Here is a 16,988-nt window from a genome sequence, read left to right as displayed (position 1 = left end):
AAAAGTTTCCTAGTTTGTTTTCTCCAATGCTAGAGTGACCATTCTAATTTCTGAAGGCTTGAGGATGGAGTGAGAGGGGGATTGGGGGGGGGGGGGTGGGGGGGGGGTGGGGGGGGGGGTGGTGAGGTGGTGTGAGTGACCTCTCTAAATCAGGAAACTCTATTGTGCGAGTGTGGTACTGTGGTGTTTAATTCATTTCACGCCAAATTTAAAAAAAAATAAAAAAATTTCAAAAAAATTAAATAAAATTTACCAAAAAAAAGCTTTCATATATTTTATTTTCAAAAATAAAAAAAAACATTTTCTATGGTTTGAACAGGGAATAACAAAGAAATTCAATTCAAAGATCTGATAAAAGTCCACAATGGAATATTTCGAATATAGTTTCAGAAAAAGAAACACAGGATTCATTGTGGGTTCCAACAGAAATGTTTGAGAATTGAAAAATTAATTTTTAGCTGAGATGATTGTTCAACTGGAGGGGCTTTCGAACATAAAAATGTAATTTTCAGCGAGCTAAAGAAATTCGGCTTACCAAAACAAAATCTTTCTTTTTCCCAAAAAATGATTTACAGAAACTAAACCTGATTGGGTCGCGGGAAAGAGAACCGGGCTGCTTATCTTGTAATTAATGATTCACTTCATAGGAAGAAATGAAAACCCATCGATTTATCTCAATTGTTACAATTATTTTCTTTTTTTGTTTGCAGACTGTTAAAAAAAACCTGAGACATTCAAATAAAAACTTTTTTAAGAAGTTTGTGATTTATTTGTCTTTTTTAAAAAAATATATCCCTAATCTATTCATGGGAGCCATCCACATTCAGTCATCTAAGAGGTGAGGGGACAGGGACAGGGGTGACACATCCTGGTTTGCTCCAATCAGTTAGATCTGTACTAGTGAGTAGGCTGTGACTGATTAATTCACCTTTGAGTCAGACTGAATTGTTTGCTGGGTCAACTTTTGAGCTACCTTAGGCTTCCTGTGAATCTCGACCACCAAATGGTGGTTCAACCAAGTCTTGACCTCTTCCTCTTCTGTCTCTTTTGACTCCTGTGGCCATTTATCTCTCTCTGCATCTCTGTTTTTTTTTATTCACTGGATGCGGAGATGGTTTGGCATGGACAGCATTTACTGCCCCTCCCTCTGACAACAGCATCATTTTCTGGGCCACTTCAATTAAGAGTCAACCACATCGATGTGGGACTGGAGTCACTTATAGGACCAGATTGGTTAAGGATGGCAGGTTTCCTTCCCTAAAGGGACATTAGTAAACCATTAGTGAGTTTTATTGGTCATTTCATGGTCATACTTACTGATAACTGTTTCTTTCTCTGCCTCTCAGTTTAGTCCATCTCCATTCTTTTACCTCCTACTATCCTCATACTCTCCCCTCCCTCATGTCCTTCTCTCATTCTCCCTCCCATCCACCTCTTTCCTTTTCTCTTTTCCTCTTCTCTTTTTCTCATCCCTGTTTCCTCATTCAGTCTCTCTGCCTCCTTCCACACTTCTTCCTGTTCGTTCATATGTCTCTCCTTCATTTCTGTCTTTGTGGTTGCTAACTATTGTAGCCTTGCAAGTCACTGTTATAACTAGGGATGGCCAATAAATGTCAGGATACAGTAGGGGTTATGCTGCAAATTACGAATAATCCACAGAACATGAATTCAATTCCCACCAGTTGAGAATTTGAATTTAAGGAATTAAGTCTGGAAAAAAACACTGGGATCAGCAAAAGTGACCGTAAAGTTATTGGGATTGTCAGAGGAGCTTAGATGGTTCACTAATGTCCTTTAGGGAAGGAAAGCTGGTGTCCTTACCCAGTCCGGGCCAACATGTGACTTCAGTGTAGCAAATGTTGCAGCCAATTTCTGTACAGCAAAATCCCACAAACAGCAATACGATGATGATGACCAGACAATGTTTTTTGTGATGCTGTTTGGCCAGGACACCAGGGAGAACTCCCCTGTTCTTCTTTGAAATATTGTCATGGGGTCTTCTATATCCACTTGAGGGAGCAGACAGGGTCTTGGTTTTATGTCTCATCCAAAAGACACCTCTGACTGTGCAGCACTTCCCTCAGTACTGCATTAGGATTGTCAGCCTGGATTTTGTGCTCAGGCCTCTGGAGTGGGACTTGAAACCATGACCTTCTGATTCGGAGGCGAGAGTGTGAGCCACTGAGCAGCTCGACAATAAGCCTTTGGGTTACTACCTCTCGCCAAATCCAGATTGCAAAGAGAAGGGTCTGTTTGCTCTAAGTTTACAACGGGTTTCTATCTCTGATGTCTCTGGGTCAGAAGATGGAAAATGGGATTTTCTAAACTGGTTTATGGCTGCCATGGAGATCAGGTGATTAATGCAAGTGGAGGTCGGAGGTCCAATCAGCTGCTCCTTGGCACTAATCTTTAATGTGGGGGAGGGAATAGAAGATTGAGCCTTCCCCAGAGAAAGAAGACACAAAATGAATCCTGGGACGTAATGCCGGGTTGTGCAACCGCAAAAAAATGGGAATTACAAAGACTTCTAACTTGAAAAGAAATAAAACCAGTTGTGCTGTAGTGTAGTTGGCCAATTTCACTCCAATTGTGTTTTAAAAGCAAGTCTGGTTTTGGGCTGGGCATATAGGAACAGGAGGAGGCCATTCAGCCCCTCGAGGCTGTTCCATCACTCAGTGTGGCCATGGCTGATCTGTATTTTAACTCTATCTACCCACCTCCATTGGTTCCATCGAGCCTAAACCTTTTGCTTAACAAAAATTGAACAATCTCAGTTTTGAAATTTTCAATAGACATCCTGCCCTTGACAGCTTTTTTTGGGGGTGGGGGAAGGAGATTTCCACTCCCATTTGTGTAAAATAGTGATTTCTTACATCACTCCCTGAACAGCCTAGCTTTAATTTTAAGATTATATCCGCTTCCCTCCCACCAATAGAATCTGTTTCCCTCTAACTACTCTATCATATTCTCTAATCATTTTACACACCTCAATTAGCTCACCCTTTAATCTTCTATGCTCAAGGGAATACAAGCAAAGTCCATGCATCCTGTCCTCAATTTAACCCTTTTTGACGTAGTATCAGTCTGGGGAATCTGCACCCCATCCAGGATCAGTCTATCCTTCCTGAGGTGTAGTGCCCAGAACTGAACACAGTTACTCCAGATGGGGTCTGACTAAATCTTTCTTCAACTGCAGCACAACTACAAGCAATTTGTATTCTATCTCCCTTGAGATAAAGACCAACATTCATTTGTCTTTGATTTTTTTTGTACCTTTCCATGAGTGTTTACTGATTTCTATACATGGATCTTTAACTCCCTCTCTGCTCGTCCACAGCTCCCAATCTTGTACAGTTCTAAAAAAATATTTTGACCTATCTTCTTACTCCAAAGAGGATGGATGGGTGACTTTGTACCTCCCCATGTTGGACCTCGATCTACCACAATTTTTCTCACTCACTTAAACATAGTGACACCTCGCTTCTGCCCACAGCCCATTGCGCCTCTCCCATCCCTTTGCCCATCCCCCACCCCCTTCGCTCATCCCCCACCCCCTCTCCCCTCCTCCACCCACCACCCCTCCCCCACCCCTTTTCTCTTCCTCCACCAACTCTCCTACACCAACCCCCTTGCCTACCCCCACCCCCTTGCCCCTCCCCCACCCCTTTGCCCATCCCCTACCCCATTGCCCTTCCTCCACTCCCTTGCCCATCCCCCTACCCCCTCACACCCATGTTGCCTTCTCACCAGGGTGACCAAATCTTATGAAATAAAATAAAGGACACTTTGACTGTGGGATTGGTGGGGAAGGGATTCGGGTTTGGGGGTTGGGGGTGTGGGGTGGGGGTGTTGTTGGTGAGCATAAGACATTAGAGCGGGCGGTCGGGGATCAAGTGTTAAAGTTGGTGGGGGGAGGAGGGTTGTTGGGGTGTTTCTAATGCCCATAAGAGTGGGGGGAGGGGGTGGGGTCATTTAAAATGACCAAATCTATATAATTTGCGAGTCACAACAATATTATCTCTCTGCTGTATGAATCAGAGCTTACAACCCCGGTCAGCAGAGAATCCCAGGCTCAGTCTCCCACAGGCTGTCCTTTGGGGTAAAAGGTATCCCTTAAGGGATGGGGGTGGAGGGACGAAATTGTCAAAATAAGACAATCCTTAAAATATGGGACAGTTGGTCACCCTGCCTCCCACAGTTGTTTCCCCCTTCCCCATCCTCTTCCCCCTCTCACACTGCTTAACCCTCGCACCCCTTTCCTCCCCCACCCCTTTTCCCCCCTCCCCGCCCTACGCAACCTGAGAGAGGCAATAAATTTATGGCAATTAATTAAAAAAATATATATACATCTTTTATTAAATATCTTGTGGGTAAAAATAAACTGTGAGGTGGACTGTATCTAGGTTTCTAGCACAGCGAGGTCCCTGAAGGGTTGGACATCCATATTAACTGCAGTTTCCACCATGTTAATCCTTAACTGTGCCATGACCTGGAGGGTCGATAACCAGATAAAAGAGACGTTCAATTGCAAGGAGTGTGAAATCACACCAACAAAGGTGATGCAAAACAACTCCAACAACAACATCTGGCAAGAAAATAAGACAGCTTCCATTCTGAGCAGGTTCACGTCTGATTTATCACACAGCTGTCTGTGGGAGCTTGCTGTGCATGGAACTGGCTGCCACATTACAGCAGTGACTACACTCCAAAATAAAAAAAATCATTGCCTGTATTGGGATGTTGTGAGCTCACAAAATGTGCCACAGATCTTTAGATCTTTCTGTTGCGGAAATGCAACTCAGGCTAAAACAGAGAGGGGAAGAAGGAATGTAGGGAGAAGCCATTCAGCCCTTCAAGCCTACTCTGCCATTCAATGGATTTTGGCCTATCAAGCTGTGCCTCAACTCCATTTACCCTCCTTGATTCCAGAGCCATTAATACCCTTTGCTTACAAAAGAAAATCTATCATTCCCAGTTTCAAAACTTCCAACCGACCCTCAGCCTCAACGGCTTTTTGGGGAAGAGAGTTCCAGGTTTCCGCTACCCTTTGTGTGAAGAAGAGCTTCCTGACATCGTCCCTGAATGGCCTGGCTCTTATTTCAAGGTTATGAATTCCCCTCTGCAACCCCACTGGAAATATTTTCTCTCCCTCTCTCCTATCAACTACTCTAATCATTTTAAACACCTCAATTAGATCACCCCTTCATCTTCTAAATTTGAGGTAATATGACCCTGGTTTTTCTTTATTAAATGAAGCCTGTCAATGGAAACAGGTGGCCCTGCAGTAGGCCCCTTTCAAAATGGCGGCAGTTGTGTTGTTATGATTAATGTGCTGGGTAGGAGACTGATTCCATTCTGAGGTCATTGCTGTCAGATTAACACCAGGTACAGAAGGATCTGGGTATCCTTGTACATGAATCACAAAATGTTAACATGCAATTAGGAAGGCAAATGAAATGTTGGCCTTTATTGCAAGGATGATGGAGTATAAAAATAGAGAAGTCTTGCTATAACTATACAGGGCATTGGTGAGATCATACCTAGAGAAATGTGTACAGTTTTAGTCTCCTTATTTAATGAGGGACATAATTGCGTTGGAAACAGTTCAGAGAAGGTTCGCTAGTTTGATTCCTGGGATGAAGGGGTTGTCTTCTGCGGAAAGGTTGAGCAGGTTGGGCCATTGGAGTTTGGAAGAATGAAGGGCGATCTTATTGAAACCAAACATATAACTGAGGGGGCTTGACAGGCTAGTTGCTGAGTGAATGTTTCCCCTCATGGTGAGTCTTAGCTGGCACAGTTTCCAAATAAGGTCTCGCCCATTTACAGCAGAGATGAGGAGGATTTTTTTTCTCTCAGAGGCTCATTGGAATTCGTTTGGAATTCTCTTCTCCAGAGAGCAGTGGAGGCTGGATCATTGAACATATTCAAGGCTGAGCTAGATTGATTTTGGATCTACAAGGGACTCAGGGGTTATGGGAGTGAAGAGGAAGCAATGTGGATTAAGGCCACAAGCAGAGCAGCCAGAAAAACTTTTGTACTACAACTGACAATGCAAGAGTCTGTTCTTGGGAATACTGAGCAATTATAGATGTTCCTGACACCTGACCAAAACAAAGATCAGGAAACCTGAGGGCTAAAGATTAACAATTTCGAAAATGCACCCGCCTGTTGCTTTCCTGACTAGCATTGTCTGTGCACACTGTTACACAAAACAGAGCATCTCATCAAGCACTGCTGATGGACTGTAGGAGGTGCAGAGCTCACCATTAACAACCAGAAAATCTGGCTCCAGGACTTCATGGAAGTGAAGCTTGTGATTCACACTGTGAGATAGGTGCAGCAAACAATGGGTTAATAACTCTTGTTAAATCAGTTGTAGTTCACACACGTACACCCACTTATAGAAACACCCACACAGGCACAAACACACAATCTCATCCATTCTCTTGTGGTTGCAGCCAGACCAGCAGTGTAGGGGTTACATTGGAAAATGGATCAGGAGAATTTGCTCCCAGTGACTATGATGAATGGCACTGTCTATATTTGTATTACTGCAGCCATCTTCCCCTCTACTGCGGCTACAAGGCATCGATACAGAGGCAGAGACTAAATCCCTCGATTGGTAAAGCACTTTGAAACAAGGACAGAGGGAATTTGATCTGTCGTTTGCTGGCTATGAAAGTTACATGAACAGAGGGTGGTAGGGCTGTGCATGAAGGATGAGGGACTGTCTTTAGAATGTAGAGTGGACCTTCATATTCAAGTCTCAGCTCCTGAGTGTTTAACGTTCTGTGTGCAATCATGTTTTATAACACAGATATAGGCCATTCCTCCCTTCACGTCTGTGCTGCCTCTCAGAAAGAGCCATCCTCTGAAATCCATTCTTCTGTCTTTTCTTTTAATTTTTTTTCTTTTTTGTTTATGAAATGTATTTGCCCTGCATTTCACTGAATATGTTGAGTGTCTTCTTAAAATATAGTGGATGAGTAATGTCAGTAATGTCCAAGGATGAAATATCAAGGCACAAAATCTGGACAGTTTACTCCAGAGTCATGGGATGTGGAAATCCTTGGGGGAATTTCCCAAAGTGGGCGGCCAGTGGAGCAGAACGTGCAGGTGAGGTCATCCAGCCTTCGTTTTGTGTGGGTTTTTAAAAAATTTATTCAGGGGATGTGGGCGTCGCTGGCTAGACCAGCATTTATCGCCCATTCCTAATTGCCCTTGAGAAGGTGGTGCTGAGCTGCCTTCTTGAACCACTACAGTCCACGTGGTGTAGTAACACCCACAGTGCTGTTAGCGAGGGAGTTCCAGGACCTTGACCTAGTGACAGTGAAGGAATGGTGATACATTTCCAAGTGAGTGACTTGGAGGGTAAGTCCACTCCATTATTCAAAAAGGGAAGGAGTCAGAAAGCGGGAAACTACAGGTTAGCTTAATATCCATCGTAGGGAAAATGTTAGAAGCTATTATTAAAGAAGTTGTAGCAGAGCACTTAGATAAGCTCAAGGTCATCATAGTTTTGTGAATCAGATTTAACCAACTTATTGAAGTTCTTTGAGGAAATAACATGTGCTCTTGGTAAAGGGGAACCGGTGGGTGTTCTGTACTTAGATTTTCAGAAGGCATTTGTTAAAGTGCCACATCAAAAGTTATTGCTTAAAATAAAGCTCATGCTACAGGGGGCAAACATTTTGGCATGGATGGAAGATTGACTGGTTAACAGGAAGTAGAAAGTTGGCATAAATGCATCTTTTTCAGGTTGGCAGGATGTGACAAGTGGCATGCCACAGGGATCAGTGCTGGGGCCTCAAATATTTACAATTTATATAAATGATTTGGATGAAGGGATGATTGCTAAACTTGCTGATGACACAAAGGTAGGTAGGAAAGTAAGTTATGAAGAGGACATAAAGAGGCTACAAAGGGATATAGATAGGTTAAATGAGTGGGCAAAGATCTGGCAAATGGAGTATAATGTGGGAAAATGTGAAATTGTTCGTTTTGGCAGGAAGAATAAAAGAGAGGCATATTATCTAAATGGTGAGAAATTGCAGAGCTCTGAGATGCAGAGGGATCTGAATGTCCTAGTGCATGAATCACAAAAGGCTAGTATGCAGATATAGCAAGTAATTAGGAAAGCTAATAGAATGTTATCGTTTATTGCGAGGGGAATTGAATACAAAAGTAGGGAGGTTATGCTTCAGTTACACAGAGCACCAGTGAGACCACATCTGGACTACTACTGTGCACAGTTTTGGTCACGTTATTTGAGGAAGGATGTAAATGTGTTGGAAGCAGTACAGAGAAAGTTTACCAGACTAATACTTGGAATGAGGTGGGGGGCGGTTTGTCTTATGAGAAAAGGCTGGACAGGCTAAGCTTGTATCCACTGGAGCTTAGAAGAGTAAGAGGTGTCTTGATTGAAACATATAAGATCCTGAGGGGCCTTGACAGGGATGATGTGGAAAGGATGCTTCCTCTTGTGGGAGAATCTAGAACTAGGGGTCACTATTTATAAATAAGGGGCTTCCCATTTAAAATGGAGATGAGGTGAAATTGTTTCTTTCAGAGGGTCGTGAGCCTTTGGAACTCTCTTCCTGATAAGGTGGTGGGAGCAGAGTCTTTGAATATTTTTAAGGCAGAGGTGGATAGATTCTTGGTAAGCAAGGGGCTGATAGGTTATCGGGGGTAGGCAGAATGAGATTTGAGGTTACTATCAGATGGTGGACAGGCTTTGGGGAGTCAGGAGGTGAGTTACTTGCCACAGGATTCCTAGACTCTGAACTGTTCTTATTGCCACAGTATTTAAATGGCTGGTTCAGTTCAGTTCTGGTCAATGGTAATGCCCAGGATGTTGATAGTGGGGGATTCAGTGATGTTAATGCCTCTGAATATCAAGGGGCAACGGTTAGTTTCTCTTTTGTTGGAGATGGTCATTGTATGTCACTTGTATGTTACTTGCCACTTGTCAGCCTGGCGGAGGCGATGATGTAGCAGTATTGTCATGGACTAGTAATCCAGAGACCCAGGGTAATGCTCTGGGTACCCAGGTTCGAATCCTACCACGGCAGATTTGAATTCAATAAAAATCTAGAATTAACTGTCTAACGATGACTATGAAACCATTGTGGTAAAAACCCATCTAGTTCACTAATGCCCTTGAGGGAAGGAAATCTGCTGTCCTTACCTGGTCTGGCCTACATGTGACTCCAGACCCAAGCAATGTGGTTGATTCTTACCTGCCCTCTGAAATGGCCGAGCAGGCCACTCAGTTGTAACAAACTGCTACAAAGTCACAAAAAAGTAATGAAACCAGACGGACCGCCCAGCATCGATCTAGGCATTGGAAATGACAATGGCAATCTCAGCCCTGTCAACTCTGCAAAGCCCTTCTTACTAACATCTGGGGGCTAGTGCCAAAATTGGGAGAGCTGTCTCACAGACTAGTCAAGCAACAGCCTAACATAGTCATCCTCACGGAATAATACTTTACAGATAATATCCCAGCCACCATCATCACCATCCCTGGTTATGTCCTGTCCCACCAGCAAGACAGACCCTGCAGATGTGGTGGCACAGTGGTATACAGTCAGGAGGGAGTTGCTCTGGGAGTTCTCAACATCGACTTGGACCCCATGAGGTCTCATGGATCAGGTCAAACATGGGCAAGGAAGCCTCCTGCTTATTACTACCTACTGCCCTCCCTCAGCTGATGAATTGGTGCTCCTCCATGTTGAACAGCACTGGAGGTGGCAAGGGCACAGAATGCACTCTGGGTGGGGGACTTCAACGTCCATCACCAAGAGTGGCTCGGTAGCACCACTACTGACCGAGCTGGCCGAACCCTAAATTACATAGCTGCTAGACTGAGTCTGCAGCAGGTGGTGAGGGAAAAACATCCTCACCAACCTGTCTGCCGTAGTTGCATCTGTCCATGACAGTATCGGTAGGAGTGACCACCGCACAGTCCTTGTGGAGACAAAGTCCCATCTTCACATTGAAGATACCCTCCATCATGTTGTGTGGCACTACCACCATGCTAAATGGGATAGATTTCAAACAGATCTAACAACCCAAGACTGGGCATCATGAGGTACTGTGGGCCATCAGCAGCAGTAGAATTGTACTCGAACACAATCTTTAACCTCATGGCCCGGCATATCCTCCACCCAACCATTAACATCAAGCCAGGGGATCAACCCTGGTTCAATGAGGAGTGCAGCAGGGCATGCCAGGAGCAGCACCAGGCATACCTGAAAATGAGGTGCCAACCTGGTGAAGCTATAACACAGGACTACTTGTGTGCCAAACAGCATAAGCAGCAAGTGATAGACAGGGCTAACTGATCCCACAAACAACACAAAGGAAGATGGTTGTGGTTGTTAGAGGTCAGTCATCTCAGTTCCAAGACATCACCACAGGAGTTCCTCAGGGTTGTATCTTAGGCCAAACCATTTTCAGCTGCTTCATCAATGACCTTCCTTCCATCATAAGGTCAGAAGTGGGGATGTTCGCTGATGATTGCACAATGTTCAGCACCATTTGCAACTCCTCAGATACTGAAGCAGTCGATGTCCAAATGCAGCAAGACCTGGACAATATCCAGGCTTGGGCTGACAAGTGGCAAGTAACATTCACACCACACAAGTACCAGGCAATGACCATCTCCAACAAGAGAGAATCCAACCATTGCCCCTTGACATTCAATGGCATTACCCTCACTGGATTTCCCTACTTTCAACATCCTGTGGGTTACCATTGACCAGAAACTGAACTGGATTAGCCATATAAATACTATGGCTACAAGAACAGGTCATGGGCTAGGAACCATGCAATGAGTAACCCACCTCCTGACTCCCCAAAGCCTGTCCACTATCTACAAGGCACAAGTCAGGAGTGTGATGGAATACTCCCCACTTGCCTGGATGAGTGCAAGTCCCACAACACTCAAGGAGCTTGACTCCGTCCAGGACAAAGCAGCCGGCTTGATTGGCTCCCCATCCACAAACATTCATTGCCTCCGCCACTGATGCACAGTATCAGCAGTGTGTACCATCTACAAGATGCACTGCAGCAATTCACCAAGATTCCTTTGACAGCACCTTTCAAATCCATGACCAAATCCATGTAGCTACCATCTAGAAGGAAAAGAGGGGGAGATAGATGGGAACACCACCACCTGGAAGTTCCCCTCCAAGTCACTCATCATCCTGACTTGGAAATATATCACCGTTCCTTCACTGTCACCGGGTCAAAATCCTGGAACTCCCTCCATAACAGCACCTACACCACATGGACTGCAGCAGTTCAAGAAGGTAGCTCACCATCACTTTCTCAAGGGCAACTAGGGATGGGCAATAAATGCTGGCCCAGCCAGCGAAGCCCACATCCCATGAATTAATTTAAAAAAAGGCCAAGCCTGGATGTTGTCCAGGTCTTGCTGCATTTGGATATGGACTGTTTCAGTATCTGAGGAGTCAAGAATGGTGCTGAACATTGTGCAATCATCAGCGAACATCCCCACTTCTGACCTTATGATGGAAGGAAGGTCATTGATGAAGCAGCTGAAGATGGCTGGGCCGGGGACACTGCCCTGAGGAACTGCTGCAGTGATATCCTGGAACTGAGATGACTGACCTCCAACAACCACAACCACCTTCCTTTGTGCTAGATATGATTCCAGACAGCGGAGTGTTTTTCCCTGATTTCCATTGACTCCAGTTTTTCTAGGGCTCCTTGATGCCACACTCGGTCAAATGTGGTTTTGACGTCAAGGGCAGTTACTGTCACCTGGCTTCCAGTGTTCAGTTCTTTTGTCCATGTTTGAACCAAGGCTGTAATGAGGTCAGGAGCTTAGTGTCTCTGGCAGACCCCAAACAGAGCGTCAGTGAGCAGGTTATTGCTAAGCAATTGCCGCTTGATAGCACTGTGGATGACCCCTTCCATCACTTTACTGATGATCGAGTGTAGACTGATGGGGCAGTAATTGGCCAGGTTGGGTTTGTCCTGCTTTTTGTGTACAGGACATACCTGGGCAATTTTCCACATAGCCAGATAGATGCCAGTGTTGTAGCTGTACTGGAACAGCTTGGCTGGGGGCACGGCAAGTTATGGAGCACAAGTCTTCAGTACTATTGCCGGAATATTGTCAGGACCCATAGCCTTTGCAGTATCCAATGCCTTCAGCCGTTTCTTGATATCACTTGGAGTGAATCAAATTGGCTGAAGACTGGCTTCTGTGTTATTAGAGACTTCTGGAGGAGGCTGAGATGGATCATCCACTTGGCACTTCTGGCTGAAGATTGTTGTGAATGCTTCAACCTTATCATTTGCACTGATGTGCTGGGCTCCTCCATCATTGAGGATGGGGATATTTGTGGACCCTCCTCCTCCAGTGAGTCATTTAATTGACCACCGCCATTCACGACTGGATGTGGCAGGATTGCAGGGATTAGATCTGATCCATTGGTTGTGGAATTGTTTTGCCCTGCCTATCATTTGCTGTTTATGCTGTTTGACATGCAAATAGTCCTATGCTGTAGCTTCACCAGGTCGACACATCATTTTTAGGTATGCCTGGTGCTGATTCTGGCATTCACCCCTGTATATTTCATTGAACCAGGGTTGATCCACTGGCTTGATGATAATGGTAGAGTGGGGGTATGCCAGGCCATGAGGTTACAGATTGTGGTTGAATACAATTCTGCTGCTGCTGATGGCCCACAGCACCTCAATGATGCTCAGTCTTGAGTTGCTTGATCTGCTTGAAATCCATCCCATTTTGCATGGTTGGTAGTGCCACACAACATGATGGAGAGAGAAGGGGGTCAGGAGTTGGCAGGAGCAAACAGGTCCACCTCATCTAGATTCCAAGAATGGACGGGGAATGACGTGTCTCTCCAATCCACCCACCTTAGTTGGGTAACGCCCCAGATGGAAATCTGTGCGGGAAATGGGACAATCCTTCATTCTGCGTTAAAGTTGCCAATCATCTCCATCAAGAATCTTGGCAGCCCATCCCTGAGCGAAGGGGCACATTCTGTCAGATACAAAACTGGCCAGGGTCATTTCATTGTCTAATGCCATCTTTGCTGATGATAGAAATGCTTCAGAATGTCTTAACCGCTCCACCACCATTGAATTACATGACTAGCCAGGATGGTAGAAGGTGAACAAGATGGACACTGGTCTTTACCCTATGTTGTAATAACAAACTCCTCCAGATAGGGAGACATACAACTGAAAGAGAAATAAAGACTTTTATCAGTTTCTAAACAGATAAATGGGGATGTTCAATCCAAGACAGGGTGAATTGCAATGTCTGGTGATTGGGGTGTTAATATAACAGCCCTGCCCCTCTGATACTTATAGTTTTGACTTGCAGGTCTGAAAAGTAGCTTAGAAGGAGAGGTCAAATGAGAGAAATGAGCCCCAAAGCTTAAGTACTTGTATCTTGCCGACTTGTATTCCAACTTGACCAATTGGTTCTCATTTTCATGGGGAACCATGTATAATTTGAAGGGATTATTCTGTAAATTGGTGAGGAATTTGAGCTGAGTGTTAGGAAGAAGGTTTGGATTTCCTCTAAAGAGCTTGGACTGGTTGAGAGTGAGGCCGTTTCCAGGCAGTCAATGAGAGTCACACTCTTGCTTCACTCAGGCGAAGAGATTCTGATCCCGACTGGGTGAGCAGAGTGAAGGAGGGGAGCAGTTATACAAAATGGCTTCATCACCTCCACTGCAAACATCAAACTCGTTAAATTAGTAACTAGAAACGTGAAGGTTACTGGATGATAAAGGATCAAAGCCCATCTAGTTTAACTTCTATCATCCTGATAGTCATGTGATTTAACAATGCTGGAGTCATTCTGTGAAAGCCTTCCATCTTGTAAAATGATGGTTTGAGCCGTGGTGGTCAATCCTGTGTTAAGCACTGCTGGTGTGGCTCAGGAGGAAGACAGTGGGCTGAGAAGGTGGATGATGGTGATATTAATGGACATGGATACCTTGATTTTAAAATTCTCATCCTGGATTTCAAATCCCTCCATGGCCTCACCCCTCCCTATCTCTGTAATCTCCTCCAGCCCCTCACCCCTCTGAGATCTCTGCACTCTTCCAATTATGGTGCTTTGGGCATCACCCTCAGCCCACCCCGATTTCCATTGCTCCACCAATGGCAGCTGTCTCTTTAAGAACATAAGAAATAGGAGCAGGAGTAGGCAATTCGGCCCCTCAAGCCTGCCCCGCCATTCAATAAGATCATGGCTGATACGCCCCAGGCCTCAACTCCTCTTTCGTGCCAGCTCTTCAAAGCCCTCAACTCCCCGATGTTTCAAAAATCTATTTAACTCCTCTTTAAATACTTTCAGTGATCTAGCCTCCACAACTCCCTGGGGTAGAGAATTCCAGACATTCACTACCCTCTGAGAGAAGAAATTCCTTCGCATCTCAGTTTTAAATGAGTGTCCCCTTATTCTGTAACTATGTCCCCTAGTTTGAGATTCCCCCACTAGTGGAAACATCTTCTCAACATCTATAAAAACAAAAAAACTGCGGATGCTGGAAATCCAAAACAAAAACAGAATTACCTGGAAAAACTCAGCAGGTCTGGCAGCATCGGCGGAGAAGAAAAGAGTTGACGTTTCGAGTCCTCATGACCCTTCGACAGAACTTGCGTTCGAGTCCAAGAAAGAGTTGAAATATAAGCTGGTTTAAGGTGTGTGTGTGGGGGGCGGAGAGATAGAGAGACAAAGAGGTGGAGGGGGGGTGGGGTGTGGTTGTAGGGACAAACAAGCAGTGATAGAAGCAGATCATCAAAAGATGTCAACGACAATAGTACAATAGAACACATAGGTGTTAAAATTAAAGTTGGTGATATTATCTAAACGAATGTGCTAATTAAGAATGGATGGTAGGGCACTCAAGGTATAGCTCTAGTGGGGTTTTTTTTTATTTATATAATGGAAATAGGTGGGAAAAGGAAAATCTTTATAATTTATTGGAAAAAAAAGGGAAGGGGGAAACAGAAAGGGGGTGGGGATGGGGGAGGGAGCTTACGACCTAAAGTTGTTGAATTCAATATTCAGTCCGGAAGGCTGTAAAGTCCCTAGTCGGAAGATGAGGTGTTGTTCCTCCAGTTTGCGTTGGGCTTCACTGGAACAATGCAGCAAGCCAAGGACAGACATGTGGGCAAGAGAGCAGGGTGGAGTGTTGAAATGGCAAGCGACAGGGAGGTTTGGGTCATTCTTGCGGACAGACCGCAGGTGTTCTGCAAAGCGGTCGCCCAGTTTACGCTTGGTCTCTCCAATGTAGAGGAGACCACATTGGGAGCAACGAATGCAGTAGACTAAGTTGGGGGAAATGCAAGTGAAATGCTGCTTCACTTGAAAGGAGTGTTTGGGTCCTTGGACGGTGAGGAGAGAGGAAGTGAAGGGGCAGGTGTTGCATCTTTTGCGTGGGCATGGGGTGGTGCCATAGGAGGGGGTTGAGGAGTAGGGGGTGATGGAGGAGTGGACCAGGGTGTCCCGGAGGGAGCGATCCCTACGGAATGCCGATAAGGGGGGTGAAGGGAAGATGTGTTTGGTGGTGGCATCATGCTGGAGTTGGCGGAAATGGCGGAGGATGATCCTTTGAATGCGGAGGCTGGTGGGGTGATAATTGAGGACAAGGGGGACCCTATCATGTTTCTGGGAGGGAGGAGAAGGCGTGAGGGCGGATGCGCGGGAGATGGGCTGGACACGGTTGAGGGCCCTGTCAACGACCGTGGGTGGAAAACCTCGGTTAAGGAAGAAGGAGGACATGTCAGAGGAACTGTTTTTGAATGTAGCATCATCGGAACAGATGCGACGGAGGCGAAGGAACTGAGAGAATGGGATGGAGTCCTTACAGGAAGCGGGGTGTGAGGAGCTGTAGTCGAGATAGCTGTGGGAGTCGGTGGGTTTGTAATGGATATTGGTGGACAGTCTATCACCAGACATTGAGACAGAGAGGTCAAGGAAGGGAAGGGAAGTGTCAGAGATGGACCACGTGAAAATCTCTCCTCCGTCTGGCTGAACTTGTTCTCACACTGAACAACTTCTCCTTCAACTCCTCTCACTTCCTCCAAATAAAAGGTGTGGCTATGGGTACCTGCATGGGCCCCAGCTATGCCTGTCTCTTTATGGGGTATGTGGAACATTCCTTGTTGCAGTCCTACTCCGGCCCCCTTCCACAACTCTTTCTCCGGTACATCGATGATTACTTCGGTGCCGCTTCATGCTCTCGTCAGGACTTGGAAAAATTTATTAATTTTGCTTCCAATCTCCACCCCTCCATCATTTTCACGTGGTCCATCTCTGACACTTCCCTTCCCTTCCTTGACCTCTCTGTCTCAATCTCTGGTGATAGACTGTCCACCAATATCCATTACAAACCCACCGACTCCCACAGCTATCTCGACTACAGCTCCTCACACCCCGCTTCCTGTAAGGACTCCATCCCATTCTCTCAGTTCCTTCGCCTCCGTCGCATCTGTTCCGATGATGCTACATTCAAAAACAGTTCCTCTGACATGTCCTCCTTCTTCCTTAACCGAGGTTTTCCACCCACGGTCGTTGACAGGGCCCTCAACCGTGTCCGGCCCATCTCCCGCGCATCCGCCCTCACGCCTTCTCCTCCCTCCCAGAAACATGATAGGGTCCCCCTTGTCCTCAATTATCACCCCACCAGCCTCCGCATTCAAAGGATCATCCTCCGCCATTTCCGCCAACTCCAGCATGATGCCACCACCAAACACATCTTCCCTTCACCCCCCTTATCGGCATTCCGTAGGGATCGCTCCCTCCGGGACACCCTGGTCCACTCCTCCATCACCCCCTACTCCTCAACCCCCTCCTATGGCACCACCCCATGCCCACGCAAAAGATGCAACACCTGCCCCTTCACTTCCTCTCTCCTCACCGTCCAAGGACCCAAACACTCCTTTCAAGTGAAGCAGCATTTCACTTGCAT

This window comes from Carcharodon carcharias, chromosome 31 (genome assembly GCF_017639515.1).
Source record: "Carcharodon carcharias isolate sCarCar2 chromosome 31, sCarCar2.pri, whole genome shotgun sequence".
NCBI lineage: Eukaryota > Metazoa > Chordata > Chondrichthyes > Lamniformes > Lamnidae > Carcharodon > Carcharodon carcharias.
The sequence above is the reverse complement of the archived record's forward strand: the minus strand, read 5'-3'. Positions refer to the sequence as shown.